Raw genomic sequence first — 19,564 nt, 5'->3', positions numbered from 1 at the left:
TGTGAGTGCGATTCCCGCGCAGCGTAGCATTTTTTATGTGAACTTTTTATACCCAAATAATTAATTCATACACTTTAACTTCAATAAAACTAATGTATTTGTCCATATTTATTAATTTACAAGAAATAGAAATGGCTACAAAAATAACCCTATGAACTCTAACCCTATTACTAAGAACTACTTCATAAAGCTAGTTTGTAAAACAATTATCGACATTTGTATTCTATGTAACTTCAGAAAAGTACTAATTTAAGTTAAAACGTATGGAATCTATTTGGAGAAATAAAAAGGAAAAAAGATTGCCTCAAACGGGGATTGAACTCAGAATCTCGGAGACCGCAATCCAATATGCTAACCGCACGGCCACAGAGCACGGAAATGACTATTCACATTTTTGTAACGTTTTGATGCACTGCCCTTTTTTGTGTGTCGATTGAAGCGCCATCTGCGAAGACACTGTCTTCAATTTTAGATCAAATCACTGTCACTTTTCTGGAGAATCCAAGTGTGCAATAAGAAATGGGGGTTCCCATTTAAAAGTTTGAAGTTTCCCCCCTACCTGCGAAGGGAGTGAGGATAGGGGATTGCGTTTGGTACCATTGGATAGCTTTTTTTCAAAACTATTAAACACGCGTTATTTTTTTTTTTTTTTTTTTTTTTTGTTTTGCAGTTCTTTATACTTCACGAGATACTGGACCGTTCCGGGACTTTTTCCGCACCCTGTATATGAAATTTCATGTCTCTAACATTCAAAAATTCCGACACATTTTAAGATACTTATTGCTACCCCTCTTCCCACTTTCCCTGTTGAATTTTAAAAAAATGTTCCTTAGTGGAACCTCACATCACAAATCGTATATCCTATCCAAATTTGAAGTTTGTAGCTTAAGCGGCTTAGCCTGGGCGTTGATCAGTCAATCAGTCAGGATTTAATATATATATATATATATATATATACATACATATATATATATATATATATATATATATATATATATATATATATATATATATATAGAGAGAGAGAGAGAGAGAGAGAGAGAGAGAGAGAGAGAGAGAGAGGACCATTTTACCTTGATAGGTCGCCATAATTTTTAAATAGACAAAAAAAAGTTGAAATTTGGTACCATGCAAATATAGGCAGGGGTACACTGATATATTCTACGATAATACAACTAAGGTAATAATGATGCCAACCCAACATAAAGCTACACTTCTTGAAATGGCACTATGCCGCGTTAGTACATATTTCAAATCTACATGTTAAACTTATAATATCATATTTATTGTTCAGTGTTGCAAACGACGCTACAATATCACAAGTATTCAAACTTGGGTGGCCTTTATAGCAGGAGCAACTCAAGTGAGACGGACAGGGGAATGCACACTAAAGGTATTTAGTGCCTAATACTATGACAATTATTGTATGATGGGTTTCGATTGAATAGAAACAAAAATATAAAGGACTGTTTTTTTTTTTTTTTTTCAAAACCCTTTTATTAGGAAAAAAGAAACTGTTTAGATAAGCACCTTATCCAATTGCATATATGGTTTTCAATAGCCGTGAAGATTGCAATGCCGTGTTTAAACAATGCACACCATCAATAGTTAAATAATCTATGGCATATTTTTATTTTTTAAACTGCATACAAAAAAAAATTCGGAAAAAGAATGTTGCTATAGTTTGTGTCAACACAGTGGTTTAGGTAAATGTTTGTGCATATTACTGCATTGAATTTTCTTTGGTGCTAAAGGAAAGAAGATTAATAGTACACCAAGATTGATAAACTTATTTTAGTGGTCCTAAATTCAATATTTTATTTATTTATTTAACGCTTTTTTAAAATTATTTGTATTCATTGTTAGAAATCTTTTTTTAGTAAGGTTGCCTCTATGCCATGTTAATCAATGCAAAGATGCCTACTGTTGATTTAAACGTATGCCTCACATTAATTTATTTGGGTTGTGCTTGCATCAATTCAAGACAACTCTCAAATTTATCTCCATGTTGACAAAATGTCTAAGAGGCATGCTTATTAGCGAAATCAATAGTTTGTTATTGTATCCTATCTATATACCATATTAAAATTCTAGAAAAGTTTATATATTTGTGGCCGATCATTTCTACAATGAGATATCAAAAACACAAGTGCTAGAAACGCGCCGTTTGCACTGATCGATTCCAAATTTTGTGTATATTTGTTACTTTTGTTCAAATTTTCAAAAATAAAACTTTTATTATTTTTCTATTCCGCATTTCAGGCGTCGTTTTGGCCCTATTAGTTTTTAATATTGCAACTAGGTTGATATCCTTGCATAAGGCAACCAGTAGAGGAGCTACGTATAGCGAGTTGATGGACATATCAGACGGTTTGCTTTAATGACAAAACCTATTGTAAGTTGGCAACTTCGAAGGCGTGTAGACCCACAAGAAAATATTATATATATATATATATATATATATATATATATATATATATATATATATATAGCTAGATAGCTAGATAGCTAGCTGGATAGATAGATAGATAAATAGATAGATAGATGATACCAAATGCAAATATATCACTTAGGTTTACCACAAACTCACCCCAAACATTATAGCCTATATATTAATATACCTACATTTATATGCTTGTCTATAGCAATTCACTCCCTTTGAGAGTCTTCCTGTCCCCTACTTGTGTTCGTAAATGGACATTCATACATAGTGAGAACTGGCAAGGAGATTTACGATCATATTAGAATTGTACGCTCTGTATATAGCACAGGTCCAGAATAAAACTTATCGACATTAACACCTAAATCAATGACATACTTATTCTCGACACTTTTTTTTTTTCCTTATAGGATGCAACTAAAACCATAAATGTTCGTTAGTAACCCTTTCATATTGCAGTTCGACACGGGTTCACAGAACGTCTTAAAGAGGCCCCATCATGGCGAAATTAAAATGACGCTAATTTTACAGTAATTATGTGGTATCTTGAAATATATAAAAGATAATTAAAATGCGGAACAAGAGGACGCTAGACAATATCATTTTACATGAGATACCGTTATCACGAGTCACCTAGTAGCTTTCCGTTTGCAGCCATTTAGAAACGCGAAAATAAATGCCGATTTTCTAAATGGTTGGAAATTGAAAGCGGATAAGTGAGTCGTGATAACGGTATTTCATGTAAAATAATATTGTCTAGGGCGCTCTTGTTCCACATTTCGAATATATTTTATCTATTTGAAGATATCACATAATTACTGTAAAATTACCGGTATTTTAATTTTTCCGTGATGGGGCCTCTTAACACACAGGAAGGGAGACTCAGATTTATTTTACGAACTACTCGGAGACTATATAGAAACTGACCAAACTGCATAGAATTTCGCACGTACGTGTTTCCTTCCAAAAAATTTACTGAACTTTGTTTTAAACCAAGCATACATTGTTGAAAGAATAAGATAACGAATATAATAGAAGGAAGTATTTCTAAATTCTCCTCGCGTGATATTCATGGCATAGATCATTCTTCCTACTAGCACATGATAAACTTTCAAACAACAACTGAATTATTCATACAGTTTCAAGTGAAGTTTCAATCGAATCTTACATTGCTATATGAAATGCTTAATGGAACTGACAAAAGGAAACTATTAGCTAATCAAACATTGAAATAAAGAAAGAATGAATTGATTATGACCATACACAGAAAGAGAGGTCAATTTTGAATATATTACGTATAATTAAAGCACCGTAGTCAATCCGTTATAATCTTGCGAGCTCATGTTTTTTTTTTTTTTTTTTTTTAGGTAAATTCAATTATATTCAACATTATTTGCTTGAAAAGTTGTGTAAAAAAGAAAAAAAAGAAAAAAAATCTACGACGGAATTCTACGTCTGTTTAATTAAGAGTATAACAGAATACAATGCATTGTTTGATTAGAAATAAAGGTAATTACTTTTTAAAAAGTTCTGCTTTTCCTTCTGTAATACTGCAGATCTCAAAGTTTGTAGACGGGTAACAATTTCATTTCACCTTCAGACATTTGCTAACGATGAATATTTTATTTTACGTGTGTTGTATGAGTAACTTTCTGTTACTGTATTTTATAAAGCAAATATAGTTGGTTCCAGTACTATATGTTGCTGTACAAGTACTAAAAAAAAAAAAAAAAAAAAAAAAAAAAAATGGTTTCAGAATTTTGAAAATCTCATAGTTGGTAGCGAAGTGCATACTTACTTCCTTATTGTTGTTGTATATGCGTTTGAAAATACTTTTTCAATCTGCACATATGTAGAAAAAAAGAATAAATCTGTGTATGTTACTGAAAATCTGATCCGAATTAATAAAATCAATCCACAGATAAAGAAAGACTCGCTGGTCACTTCAGCTAAGAACGAGCTTTACTCAACTATATTAAAGGAAGGGCTACAGGGTAGTAAGACAGAACTCATATATAGAATTATATTAGTTGAGTAGAGAGCTCCTTTTTTGGCTGTATTGTTAGTGTACGAGTTTTCGGCGAAGGAGACCCGGGTTCGATTCTCGGTGGGAGCGTGTGTGGTTCGAACCCCAATTCAAATTGTAGGTCCATGTCTCATCTAGACTTGCTGCTGAAAGGGGCACTAAACTCCAATTTAATTCAATATAGAGTTAAAATTCAATTATTTTTGTGTTACACGTGCTTATGTAATACCGAGGTTATTAATAACCGGACCTACAATTAACGTAAGCCCAGAACCAAAATCGATGTAGCCGGCAGGTCTGCAAACCATCAGCAGTTTTGACCACAGTATACACCATCCCCCACCAGAGTTACTTTGAGAAAAATAAGTTTCGGGGGGCACACTTAGTACTCGGAGAGGCATACATTATTTTCACACGGTTTCGGTATGATTTATTATTATATTATAGACTATTATTTTGGTTTCCTCTGGGAGAGCACTCTCAGAGCTATGGGGGCAGTGCCCTCCCCCAAAAAAACATATCTAGAAGAAACACTGTTCCTTGCTAAACTATCCAAGGGAGCTGGAATACAGGACCATGCCACCGTACTACAGGGTGATCAGCGAGTTTGTAAATTATGTTGAGACAAGCCTTATTCAACTTGAAAGTACAGTCACGTCAGTTACACCTGAGTGATGGGCGTTTTACTGGTGAGTACATTTATTGGGGTTATCCAGAATTTTGAACAACTTTCTAGGCCGGTATATGAATCTAGGTAGACATTACCATTCTATTTTCCTACTACACCGTTCTCGTGGGTTTTCTCGGGGGTTCTCCCGTTTCCTCCCACTTTCTTCATTCTACCATTTCACTCATCTCTCATCATCACTGTCTCTTTAGCCTAACCGGCATAACTGTGGGACGTAAAACTTAAAGATTCCATTTCATTTTCTATTTTCCTACTGCTGATTTGTGACTGACCATTATAGTGTTTGGAATATGGGGGCTATTTTAAAATATGCAATATAAATTTGAGGATTCAACTCCGTGCAATACTTCTTACCTAAACTGATCATCGATTTCTACTCCCGGGTTGATCTATACTTTTCATCTTATCTTGGTGTCAGGAATCATCTCCCAAACGCTGTTGGTGTTTTAAAACGTCCTGGATATATGACAGAATTGTGATGTAATGTAAATAAAGAAATGGGATGACTATATGAAAAAAAAAAACGCTTCGTAGTAGACAGTTGTCTGACTGAAGCAGCGATGCAACTATTTACTTTAACAGAGCTACTGTCATGTTGAAGTAATATACAGTGATTATAATCACCATAAAAAAAAAAGTAGAACTCAAAACTCAAGGTACTGTAATTAGTTTATTTTGTCATATCTCAATAGCATAAACACATGCTAGATATTTGACTTCTTTATACAATCCACGAATTTCAAGACTTGCTGTCAGAGAGCCGGCGAGTTTATATGCACGGGTAAAATGTACTCAAAATATATCCAGGATAAAAAAAACCGCACTATAAAGTAATCAACTAAAGTTATAATTAAGCGACCATTAACATAACAGACTATGCTAATAACATTTATTCATAATACCTCATTATCAAGAAAGAGAATCGAATTCAATTCCGGACTGAAAAAATGAAATGAAATTTTGTAGTTTTACGTCCCACGGTTATGCCGGTTAGGCTAAAGGAGACGGTGATGATGAGTAATGAATGAAATGGTGGAACGAAGAAAGTGGGAGGAAACGGGGGAACCCCGAGAAAACCCACGTACACGGTGTTTGTCCACTACAAAGTTCACTTGGCGGGAACAGGGTTTGAACGCGAGACCCCTAGCACCAGAAGTGAACGCTCTACCACTGAGTCACCGCGGCCCCTAATTCCGAACTGAAGTACATGTTCTATTCAAAACATATCTGATCTTTTTCGAGCTAAAACAAAATGAAGTAGAAAAGGCATCTTCTGATGGGAAGTATCATGGAACATTCATTCACAAGCTTTTTTTTTTCACCCGTAGAGAGCATATAGGTGATAGTAACGGTCGTGAAATTCATCGATATTTTGTAGTAAGCTTGCTAATAACGAGTGGAAACCATTCAGAAGATTCAGCAGAGTTTCAACAAACAACTCGTTGTCCACGCGGCCAAACAATGCGTAAACAAGATACGCAGGAAAATCCATTGAGTGCTTTCGTCGATTCCCGCAGAATAGTGCATCATAAGGACTAAGTCCCCGGCTATTTGTAGCGTTTGCAAAGCATTTATATTGCTCATGCGTACGCTTGGAATACGTTAACCATGTATTTAGAAGTAGATGGCTAATCACAAACGCGAAAGCAATAAAAACGCGGAGGAAACGTCAGTTCGAGCGTATTTGGCGCGTTTCGGTTCTGTTTAAAAGATGTCAAAAGGAAGGGGGAAAAAGGAAAGACGTGTTGCCAGGCAAGAGGATTTTTAGCAAGAAACAGCTGCTTTGAAGATGCTTTGTGCAGAGTACTGAAACTCTGCTATTATAGACCTGGACTTGGCAAAAAAAGATCTGGAAACCCTGACTGGCTCACAGTATGATTTATAACTCTGGCGAAAGTAAAGTTACCAAATAGCCACCTTGGTCGCGTTCGCTTTAGGGGGTAACGCTTCAAAAACGCATTCTCAAATAGCCACAGACTAACGGTTTAGGGTGCAAACGACCGAACCTGTATACAGCGAGGGAGAAAAATGCAACTGCATCACGACAACGAATCTGCTCATTTTTACAGCTAATTTAGGCTTTCTTGACTAAACGTTTGTAATTCTCGCTATTCATTCAGCATGTGTTCATGAGATTTTTGTCTACTTTTCAAGCTGAAATGGGTTCAACTTGAGTTAAAAAAAAAAAAACTATTATACGTAACATGATCATGTCTTTGTCACCCATATTCGTTATGAATTCATTCTATCCCGGTTGCCTTTCGAGCTCCCCCGTGGCTAAGCGGTTCGCGTATGCGCCTTTGGCGCGGGAGATCCGGGTTCGATTCCCGGCGGGAGCTCATGTGGTTCGGATTCCACGTTAATCAGTAGGTCCACGTCTCATATAGCCTCGCTGCTGAACGGGACGTAAAACTCAAAATCAATCAATCAATCAATCCCGGTTGCCTTTCCATTTCTGATCTTGGATATATCTTTTTCAGACTCATCCCAAATAATACTAAACAACTTATCACACTCGCGTATTACTTTTTCTACTTCAATATCTAGGCCAGATGGTCCATCCCTAGTCTCATATAAGTCCTAAACGTATTTTTTTCCATCTTCCTAAGACTTCGTTTCTCTCGCTGACTTCCTTCCCATTCTTATTTTCTACTGCCATTGTAATACTTCCTTATTTCTTCCGAAGCAACATAGATTTCACCTCTTTGTACATTTCCTCATATTTCCCAACTCTTTCTAATTCTTCTATGTCCTTGCATGTCCTTTTGTAAGATTCTTCCCTTGCTTTGCCTGTTTTCTTTCGTAACTCGTTGCTTAACTTCCTGTACATCTTTCTTTCTGTCTTCTTCTGTATCAACCTTTTTCCACGTCCTCCTTTCCATCATCTTCTGCAACATCTGTTCTATATCTTATGGTTCGTTATACGTTTTGTTTTCGCGATACCCTACTACTTCTTCTATATATTACTATATGTATTTCCCCCCTTGACCTCCCTATCTCCAACAATTGATTTGGGGGCCGCGGTAGCTCAGTGGTTGGTGTCCGTGGTTCATCGTAAGTCGCTTCAAGTGGATTTTGTGGTGGAGAGACACCATGTGAGTGATGGGTCTTCTCGGAATTTTCCCGTTTCTTCCGACTTCCTTCATCCAACCTTTTTGTTCATTTTCATTATTAGTGTCCCTTTGTATCTGAGTATAACCATGGAATGTTATACTCCAGTTAAAAAAAAAAAAATCTTGTTTATAATTTTAATATGCAACAGTGCTGAAGTGTTATGATGTAACATTGCAGTGTAGAAGTAGCTAATGCTATTGCTTTCTGTGAACTGGTATCTGGTTCGGTCCACCATGTAGGTATTCTAGTTGTAGTTGAGAATCTATTTTAAGCACCAGGTCTCATCTCACATCATCAGTGCTGCATCTACAAACTATGGTTAACCAATCAGTGAGTCAATGAAATATTGACAACAGCACTGTAATTAAGGTAATTACTTTCAACTGCTTGTGGCGTTTCGTATTCTTTGATGATTCGGTGCCTGGATAGAATTATGGATTTAACTGTAAGTGAACTACGTACTTGTTCATGTGAATCTCCACTTTGAATGCTTTAGGCAAATCAAATCGTTCGTATGTAATCAAGCATCTGGATCTCTGGGACTTTTATTTGTCTGTTAAAGCTCTGCTCGCACTAACTATAAACATAATTATACACAGACACTGTATCTGTTAACAGATGTTCTCGGAATACTTAGGGGACACGTTGGTTCAGTGGTAGAGCAATTACATCTGGTGCATGGAGTCCCTGTTTCCTTCGACTTACTCATTTCACCAATTCTTCCATCATCACTCATTTGCTTTAATAATAGTCTCCCTTAGCCTAAAGGGCATAATTGTTGGACGTTAAAATGAAAGATTTACCCGTAATACTCGCACTGATCACCTTTCGTTTAGCCAGTATTATTATATATAACCAAACATATATATTTAATATTTTAGATATTATATATATATATATATATATATATATATATATATATATATATATATATATATATATATATATATATATATATTCATCTGAAATCGAATACATTAACTTTCTATAGGAAATAACTTATTAATCATACTCATAATATACGTACATAGATTCATGTTAATTTTACGATTACTTACCGCTTCAACCGTACTAGATTACTTACACAAGAACACTTACGGCGTAAAGAAAATAGTTTTGCGTAATATACTAGATCATTATAAAGCCAAATGTTCTTTAAAAATTAAAACTTCGTTATTACTTTTTTTTCTTTTCTTTCGAACCTCGTATCCTCTACACTCAATCACGAACGATTTCAACTTCACAAAGTATTTTTAATAATGTGGTGTACAGTTGAAGCTGTATAATTTTATACGGGATTCTCTAGGTAGGTTAAGGGGTGGCTTTTGCGTTGAGTCTCTCGTCGTGTTATTCATCTTGAAGGGTTTTGTAACCCAAGCAATGTGAGGAATTCAAGATGGCGCTAGCCTTGTTTTTATACTCTCCCTTCATTTTCCAATAAGAAACCTGGAGAGCGTTTAGCCGCTATCCGTCGAAAGGCTACAGGAAATTAATTTCTACTTTTTGTGACCTTAAACCGTTTCCAAGGTACTCAGGAAGAAGGAATTAGACGGTTTAGAAATTTCAAACAATCCTTATGATGGATATAACATGTTTTATCAAAGTCAGCGTTTCTGACAACTAGGGAAATCTTGAATTGAATAGAATATATTCTACTTTAGTAATAAACTTGAATATTACGCGTAGTATTTAATTACTACTCCTAAAATTACTTTTTTGTGTGTGTTCCTGAATGTTTAAATTTTAAACATTCAATAAATTAAGGAATAGCTGTGCCTTCTAGTTTTTTTAAGGAATACATCATAACTTTTCTAGATATAGTTTTGCAACTTGGATCTAAATTTAAATAGCATATTATTAAACTTATAAACTAGATTGTTAATAAGTCTCGGAAGTCTTATAGAACAGCGCTGTCCGTCCGTGCGCCTATCGACAGGTGAATTACTGTTAAGTATATCATATTACTTATTTTAGATTGCATTTTGACGCATACATAAACGCACACACACACACACACTTCAAATAACAGTTCATACCTTGTTGTACTTATGCTAGTTTTCTTACCTGTGGTCACAAAAGTTTTTTTTTTTTTTTTAAGGATAGTGATTTTTTTTTAGAATTATAGAAAGAAGGATTAGTGCTCTAACTGATGTTGCATTTTTATATCATTCATTCGATGCTTGCTTGGAGATTTGAATTTTGGGACCCAATTTCGAAACAAGAACAATAACCGTTCAACTTTAAATGTTCAATTGTGTTCTTTCTATAATCTGTTGTTGTTTCGAATTCTCCAAGAAGAAGATTAGAAGAACATTGTCCGTTCCTTCTATTTACCCTTGATAACCTATGTTATAGTGGGTCGAAATGAATGATTTTATTTTCCCTGCAGTATTCAACATAATTCGTGTCTTGTTATGAAAAAGATGTCTTCTGAAGCGTACTTCCTTCTTCCGTCTTCTGGAGACATAACAATGTTATGTATCGTTCGTTCCGAGGACACGCAATCAAGCAGGACGCATGCCAATTTCTAGACCCTAAGCTAACGTGACCCTTTGTGGAGTAACCAATGTGCCACACCTTCATGTAAGTCAGAGGAATATTAATTTAATTTGTACATATCGGTATGTGCGTAACACTACCGTTATTAACCAGCTGTGTATTGTATCTACCAAGAGACCTTTGTAACATTAGCAAAGCTTGTGAGTCGAATCGCACTACAATCTCTGCAAACTCCATTCCATAGTCAGTAGTCATGTTTCAGAGGGACTGAAATCACTTTACTTAATATAGTTTGGGATTTCGAGTGTTTCCTGAAACATTACTCTTTCAAACAAACATGAAATTAGAAGTCTATAATATTCTCTCTCTCTTGGGTGTTAATTCTACACCGAGTAGCAATTTAATTGTTTATAATTTTGTTGTTTTCATTTTAATGCTAATGCCAAATTACTTTATTGTAGTTAGGTGTATTTACTGTTAGTTTATTATATATATATTGAAAACTGAAAGTAAGGCTGATTTGTGTATGGGAGGAGCCTATATAATCTTAAAATTTTTCCTGTCATAAGCTGACGTCACAAGATGGCTATAGACAAAGGTGAAACGTATGAACTAACTTGTACGAGTTTGTCACTACTAACTACAGAAGTAGTTGGCAAATAATTCTACTCTGGGTGGGACGTAGCGAAGCGAAACTGGAAACCATTGTGCTACCGTAGAATGGTGCGTCTGTAGGAGTTGGTGCTTTATCGATAGTACAGTAGATATATGTATAAACAAAGTAATGTTTATGTTTTGAGGCATGTTTGTGTGTTATGCATTGTTATTTATTTATTTTTTTTTGTTTTTGTTTCCGTTCTTTCTCTCACTTTTCATCCCATTTTGTATGTACTGTACGTGTATTTCAAATTTTCTTCAGAGTTATGTTCATCATGCTCAGTCACGAATTCATCATCATTATTTATTTTCTAGTGGATTTTATTTAGCGTCCCTTTCTGCAACGAGGCTATGTTCAGGAGTCCGTACCGCATGAGCTCCTGCCGTGAATCAAACCCGGAACTTATATACCAAATGGGTGTACGCTCTCCACATAGCCACTAATAAACTATCATTCAATCATCTGTTCAGCTTTGGTATATCTTTCTTACGCGTTGTATGCAATAGCGCTTTAGCTTGTTTGTGGAACTAAGTGTATGGACATATAAATCCAGCGTTGTTTGTAACCTATTTAATGCCTCTCTGTAGTATCGTACTGTCTGGTTTCATGTGCTACTCCGCGTGATTTATTTCGTATTTCTAGAGAACATATTTATTTTTCACGTATCTACTTCTTTTAAAAGAAAAATCATTCAAAATATGTGCACTAATGTCAAAAATGATTATCGCATATCTATAGCTGTCTTCCTGTAAGAATATAAATTTGATAATGATTTTGCAGGGTACTTTTAATACTGATACTATGTGTATAATCGGGAAATGTATATTTGTGGCTAATTTCATAGGGGGAAGAAATATAAATACGAAAATTAGAATGAGCAAAACAACATGTTGCTAAATGGACAAGAAAGTTTTATTTTCGTTTCATTCTTCTTATTTACTGCTCTTTTGACATGAAGTTAACCACATACATGTCTTTGCCGCATACACATAGAAACATTGTAATAAATACCGGGTGAATTCGTTATCAAATTATATTCCTACAGCAACATATTTATAGACATGCGAAAATAATTTCGGACATGAGTGTACATATTAGATTGAACATCTGTTTTTCTTTTCTTCGTGTTCTGCCCGAAGATGGTGTATAGCCCAATTTCGCACCCCCCTGGAGCTTCGTTTGTTTTCTATTTATTAAAAAAATACTAGCTGAACCTGTGCTTTCTACACAGCGCATCATTCACATATGATCATGAGTCTACTTGACATTCTTCATATCTGTACATGTCCCTTTACAGACACAACTGAAAGACGTAATCATAAAAATCGGCAAGGGGTACCATAAAGGATTGATTTGTCGATATTTTTTTTCAATATCTCGCAACGTTTTCAAGATTTGAGCCAACTTCCGGTTCTAGTTTGGATCAGCGTTTTCTTTCTTCTTATATGCAGTATGTAATAAGCAAACACACTACACACCCAATTAATTATAATGCCAGTTATATGTGGTGTTCAATGGGCAAAACACTTCAAACAATAAAGATTCATCTTAGACTGGAGAAATGGTTATCCTTCGTTTTTCATTAGCATTTGGGCATGAAACACTTCCAATGTACCCATAAAAAATGTAATAAAGAAATAACGGCTGTGTTTTTTAAATGTTCAATTAGAACTGGACAATCTGCACAAAATTTGGAATCGACCAGTGAAAACGGCACGTTTTTAGAACTTGTGGTTTTCGAGATATCATTGTCGAAAGGATTGGAGACCAGGCCCGAAAGCAGACAAAGAAGTTGGGGGGGGGCATGATTATATTATGGGGGACCAAGTCATCAAAAATTCTCCTACAAATATCTAAATTGTGTTTTTATATTCAGGTCTGGAGGGCCACGAAAAGTTAAGAGGGGGCATGCTCCCCCAGCCTCCCTCTAGTTGCGGGCTTGTTGGAGACGAACATATAAACTTTTCTTAGCAGACAAACACATAAACCTAGCATTTTAATATATAGATACTAGCTGAACCTGCGCTGTATACTCAGCGTATCGTTCTGTTATGACCATGAATCTCCTTCCCACTGTGCATGTCTCCTTACTCACACAAGTAAAGGATAGGAGACTCCAAAATTAAGTAAATTGCTATGTATAGATGTTGGAGTGAGTTTGTAGCAAATTTGTAGAAGTAACACGATATCAAGTGGAATTCCCCCCCTAATAAATCCATATCCTTCCCGGTACACCTCACTGAGTCTCTTGAGGCCTTTGAAATTACCAGTATGCAATAGGTTTTGCCATTCGGATTTAAGCAAAGCACCTGCAACGTCCGTCAACCCGTCATACGTATGATCTCTACTGGTTGCCTAACATCATAGTTTCTGTCTGTAACAATGTCAATCTTATGGGCTCATAACGGCCACTGAAATATTGAATAGAACAATAACGACACGGTTTTTGAAAATTTCATGGAGAACTGGACAATCTACACAAAATTTGAAACCGACCAGAGAAAAAGCCACGTTTCTAGCACTTGTGGTTTTCGAGTTATTGGGGACAAACATATAAACCTACCATTTTAATATAAATATATGTAAAAACTGCAAATTTTAGTGCTTGAATAAAGCGATACATTGTCTGCAATGGTTAGCAATACTACATTACATAAATTGATTTAATTATTTTTTTAAAGCTTGATTACATAAATATTCAATTGCACACAACAATTAATATATTTAAAATATAAAGATAGTGTAACTTATTATATTAGTCAAGAATCAAAATCCTAAATAAATGTTGCACACACACACACACACACACACCCCTTTGATTCAAAAACTAATACACAAAGAAAAACACGTTGTTGCATATAACAAAAAAAAACTTATATAATACAAAAATAAAAAAAACATGTATATATGACAATTGCAAAACGAGTTTTCTTCTTTTTTTAACACAATATGCACACTTTTGATGAGCTATGTGTTCATTAATTTGGCTTCCATTCTACCTTCTAAAAAAATACGTGAATATTTCACATGTTTTATACAAAATGTTTCCAGTACATTACTTCCAGAGTTTTCCACACTCTACCAATTCCTCAGAAAGGAAGGAGTATTATTTCAAAAGGGGTTAGTCATTACATTTTCCGCTGAAATAAGCACAAAGTACTAAGTGGAAAAAAATATAACACCGGAAAGAATTGGGTTACGTTGTTCCTAGGTATAGCGAAAAAAAAAAACTGTTGTGCTATTTATTGAAACTGGAGGAATGTGTGTGTAACAAAGTAGAAAATATATGACACTGAACAAAATACAGAGATTTTGTTTATGGTAGGAAAAAATGTTATTGATCTTAGGGAGAACATGAAAACATACATTGATGCGCATAATTTACATTGTTGGTCTTTCCTGTATGGTGACAATGCCTGGATGAAGCACGCAACATTGCTAAAGAGATGGAAAATAGGGCGCACCACAGAGTGTGAAATTGCATTAAAGTATTGCTAGGCAAGTGGCTCTCGTATTTTTCAACAGCAATATGTTTGCAATTTTATTGTCTCAACATTCACCATCTCTAACTGTATATCACTGTAAAAGATTGAAAATAATGATATTTCTTGCTTAACTGTCTGGTCTTTCGTTTAATCTGGTATTTATGTTCTGTATTCTGAGTAGTTTGTGTAAGAATTGATTGGTTTATATGAGTTCAATGTCTTCCTCTAATCGCTGGACGACGCATACCTACAGTTCAAAGTGAGATCAAACGCAAGTTTGTGGTATATCAAAAATATACTTAAGCTTTGGTGAGGAAAATATATATAAATATAATTATGCACAATATAGTTGCTCGGTTAGGTTTTGGACCTTAATTTCTTCAAAGTAATCCCCTTGGATATGCATACATTTCTCTCAACAGTCCAACCTTTATTGGAAGTATTTCTGAGAGCTGTGTTTTAAGAATCTTAAACCATTCTGGAGATATGAAAAAAACAGTTAAATATATTGCTTAGAACGGTATATTAGCGGTAACGTTTCTAAAACGACCTTTTATTTACTTTGCTTCTACAATATTCCAACAATCCATTTTGGTAGGTGTAACTAGAACAAGTTTTCGGAATTACATAATTTAAGCAGAGTTGTACTATTTAATATTTTCCCATATTTCCAAAATGGTTTCATGTATCAAATTGCTGTAAATGGCTTTGTGATATTCGCATTTATTGAAAATCATCTATACAATTGGATGAGGTGCTTATCTAAGCAGTTTTTTCCGAGATAAGGGGTTTTGAAAAAAAAAATTCAATCACTTGTATTTTTCTTCCCATTTATTCAAAATCCGTGATGTCATTACCATAGAATTAGACACTAAAGGACTTTGGATATGCGTTACCTCGTCCGTGTCAGTTACATTATTACTGCTACTGAAGAGACCACAATCGATCGGGATGTTTGTGATGCTCTAGCGTCCTTAGTTTGCAACACTGAATTACAAATGCGATATTGTCATTTCTTGCTTAATATGGATATATAAAATGTGCAGTAATCTCACGTAGAGCTATTTGAAAAACTACATGTGTATTGGGTTGACCACACTTTTACACTGGTGGGTGTCGATATTTCCATGGTACAAGATTTCCGCGTTTTTTTGTCTATTAGTTTAAAAGTTGCAAGAGTGTAGCAAACTAAATGATCCACTCTGTGTGGGTATGTGCCCAGGTTGACCTATTAATGGTCGCCTATGTCCAGGTGTTTAGTTATGTGTACAATTTTCCTGCTAAATAAATAATTACGGAACACCAAACTCAGTTTGCATTAGAAGTACAGTCGTGTTCAAATAATTCTGACAACCTTCATTTATTTCGCAGTATAAATATATCAAATATCCTTTGCCTGTTTAAGATCTCTCTTTTTGAATACAGATAAGTAGCCGTTTTCTTAAAGGTTGCTCAATTCTAGTAATTGAAAAAAAAGCAAGTACCATGCTATTTTTTGTAAAAAAAAAATCTTCGAGCTGAAACACGTAATTAAAGTTTCTAATTTCCAGCAAATATTATTAAAGGTATATAAAGTTCGGCAAATGCATTTTTTAACACTAGAAAAAATAATGTTTGTCTTTGCAGCATTATTTAAATATTAGATTTACAGTGTGGCTGTGTTTATTAAAAGCATACATAGACTAAGATCATAAGAGGCCTTTTCTCTTTCATACACACATACATATTATATATATATATATATATATATATATATATATATATATATAATCTTTGTATGTGTATGTGCATGAATCATCGGTGTATCTTTAAAAAAAGGCATCTGCACAAACACGAAACTCGACTGATAAATTGGATTAGCGTGGTCCTCAAACCCCACACCCATTAACCACACAGACGTAATTAAAAAGTGTCACCAGGGACTGTAAAAAAGCTCTGAACATTAACGCAACATTCCGTAAACCAACATTATACAGAACTTTTAAAGGGATGATGGTTTCCCTTATCCCATGATATCTTACAAAAAATTTTAAAAAAATTTAAAAAAAATGATGCAAAATTATATATAAAAGAAAAGTATTTTTTTTTTTTTGCTCATTTATTTAACAGATGTGGGCGATTTTAATTTCTTTCTGATAATATATATGTGATTAGGTTTCAGAATGAATAATCTGTTTTCATCTTATTTGTGTTTGAAAGAAAGAAATAAGAAAAAAGCTGTAAAAATAGTATCAGATTTTAAACTTGAAACGTGAAGTCGCACCATGTGGTGTGGAATTAGTATTTTAGAAACATCCCATTTTTTAAAAATGATTTACACGTTGCCTTCCCCATTATCATGCGTATACATTTTTATTAAACTTAAGATACTGTGGCATTCTCCACTGCTCTAATAACTAGCGCGCGCGACTTTTTTTAAGAAAGCTCATTACGGTGGGTCGGATTTCACCTTACATTCTTAGGCCAACATCTTATATCTGGAGCGGTGATCAAAAGGGACGATGAATTTCAACAACAATTCGGAAGACTGTCTTGAAATCAATTCATTTACAGTATCATATATCATTACTGTTTTAGCAATGTTACTGATATATAATCGTCCAGAGTTAAGATTTGTTATCAACTTGCTCGGTAAGAAGATCTTACTAAGAACACAAAAAGTACATGAAACAAAGATTCGAAAGACAAACGGATATATATATATATATATATATATATATATATATATATATATATATATATATATATATATATATATATATATATATATATATATATTTGTTATATAAAGCAATGCAAATCTTTTGCTTTTCATCGAGTACAATGGCACGTTTATCCGGATGCAAAGAAGAAGTTCATCTCAAGTGCAATGCGCATATACACCACGCAATGGCAAATACATATCAAAGAATGAGGAATATGACCAAATATGTTTATATAGACTAGATAAAGTTTCTAAGCAATAACACTTGTTTTTTGATTCCAGATGAGGTTATTATACTAAGGGTAAAGACATACCAAAGAGACCTCGCGATCGAGGTTGAGGTTTAAATCGCGATCGCTACCTGGACGTCTAGGTCACGATGGATGAAGGGCTCACATAGCGAAGAGGTCACACCCCTCACTGTACGTTTTCAGTTTGAGGAGAAATATTACTATGACGCGTGTGAAATTATTGCATAAAACCACTGCAAAACGACATTTTGAAATTGAAAGAACCAAACAGTTTATAAATAGTGATGGACACGAGAAGAGACATGAGAAATGCCAAAGTTTCGTCTCTTGTTTCGAAAAAATATTCGACTCATCTTTTATCCATCTCTATCAATAAATCAAAGACTTTTACCTTTTTTCAATTTTCTGTGAAAAAAAAATGCCCCCTTTCAGCACACAGGCGAGAAATCATATCACAGTATAATTAAGAAAAAAATAAAAAGAGCGTGTCTTCAGGTTTCGAGGTGAAGGAGTTATTAACTTCAGCAAATGAAGTTTCATCACTGCAGTTCCATTATTCGACGCTTCCTCACTATCGATACGTGCGTCTTTACAAGTATTGCTTTACCTTATATATGTAACGAATTTAGAAGAAACCCTTCTTTATTAATCTCGGAATTCGGGCGGGGGAAGGGCGTAGAGTTTTTAAATATAGATGTGATTAACAGTAGCTTCTTTTTTTTTAAAAAAAAAAAAAAATTCCACAATTTACGGATTTCAGCACGAAAGCCCCGTCCCTTTAACCGCCACTGCCTTATATAATAATTAGCTACATTATAATTCTCATATAAATATGAATAACTTATCTGACATTCCCATTTCAGTTGCTATTTTCTTCCATTCTCTATTTAAAAAGTACCTATTGTAATGTTTGTGTTTCTTATTCCATATTCCTGCAGCATTCCTCACTAGTTCTGTTAATATGTATTTCATAATCGAATTTAATATTGCAGCAAAACCTCTCGAGCTTAGGCACACACAATCCTCTGCAGACGAAATTCTAAACAAATGAAGACTTTATTCCATGCAGGGCTTCAGGGAGAACCAATGAGAACACGAGACACAGCGATACTTTCGCTGAACATCGATGTAAAAACAAACTTATCGCGACCACTAATTCACCCTCGCGGTCGACCTCTAGGTCGCGATGTAGCGCACATCTTCGGCATGCGCTTAATCATTTGAATCCATGGGTTTGTGCCAGTATCGGGGGTGCGACCGCGACTTAAACCTCGACCTCGATCGCGAGGTGTCTTCGGCATGTCCGTACCCTAAGAGAAGGTCACCAAGTAGAGAAATATTATTGATATACGATAGGAGTGGAAAGCAGTAGCCGAGTGCAATACAAGACAGTCGGAGAGATCAATAAGATACAGTTGGAAAATTACTTTCAAAACACTCCCCAAACAGGATCAATTTACAATAAGCAGGTTGTTGCATACTGCAAGTATAATATGCCAGTTTTTCGTATTTACCTTAAGCTGACAGGAATATCAAAAGCAATGCTGCCTGTACCAGAGATAAGCATACGAGTATCCAGCAATCAGTTGGCTAGTGAAGATAATCAAAGTGCCTCACACACTGTTCTGCAAAAAAGTGTTATCTCTGGTAAGTAGTTACAGTCAGCTCTTCGTGAACCTGGTGCCCAGCTACAGGTAGA

The sequence above is a fragment of the Thermobia domestica genome, chromosome 6, assembly GCF_964235325.1.
Source record: "Thermobia domestica chromosome 6, izTheDome1.hap1.1, whole genome shotgun sequence".
NCBI classification, from domain to species: domain Eukaryota; kingdom Metazoa; phylum Arthropoda; class Insecta; order Zygentoma; family Lepismatidae; genus Thermobia; species Thermobia domestica.
Note: the sequence above shows the minus strand (reverse complement) of the source record.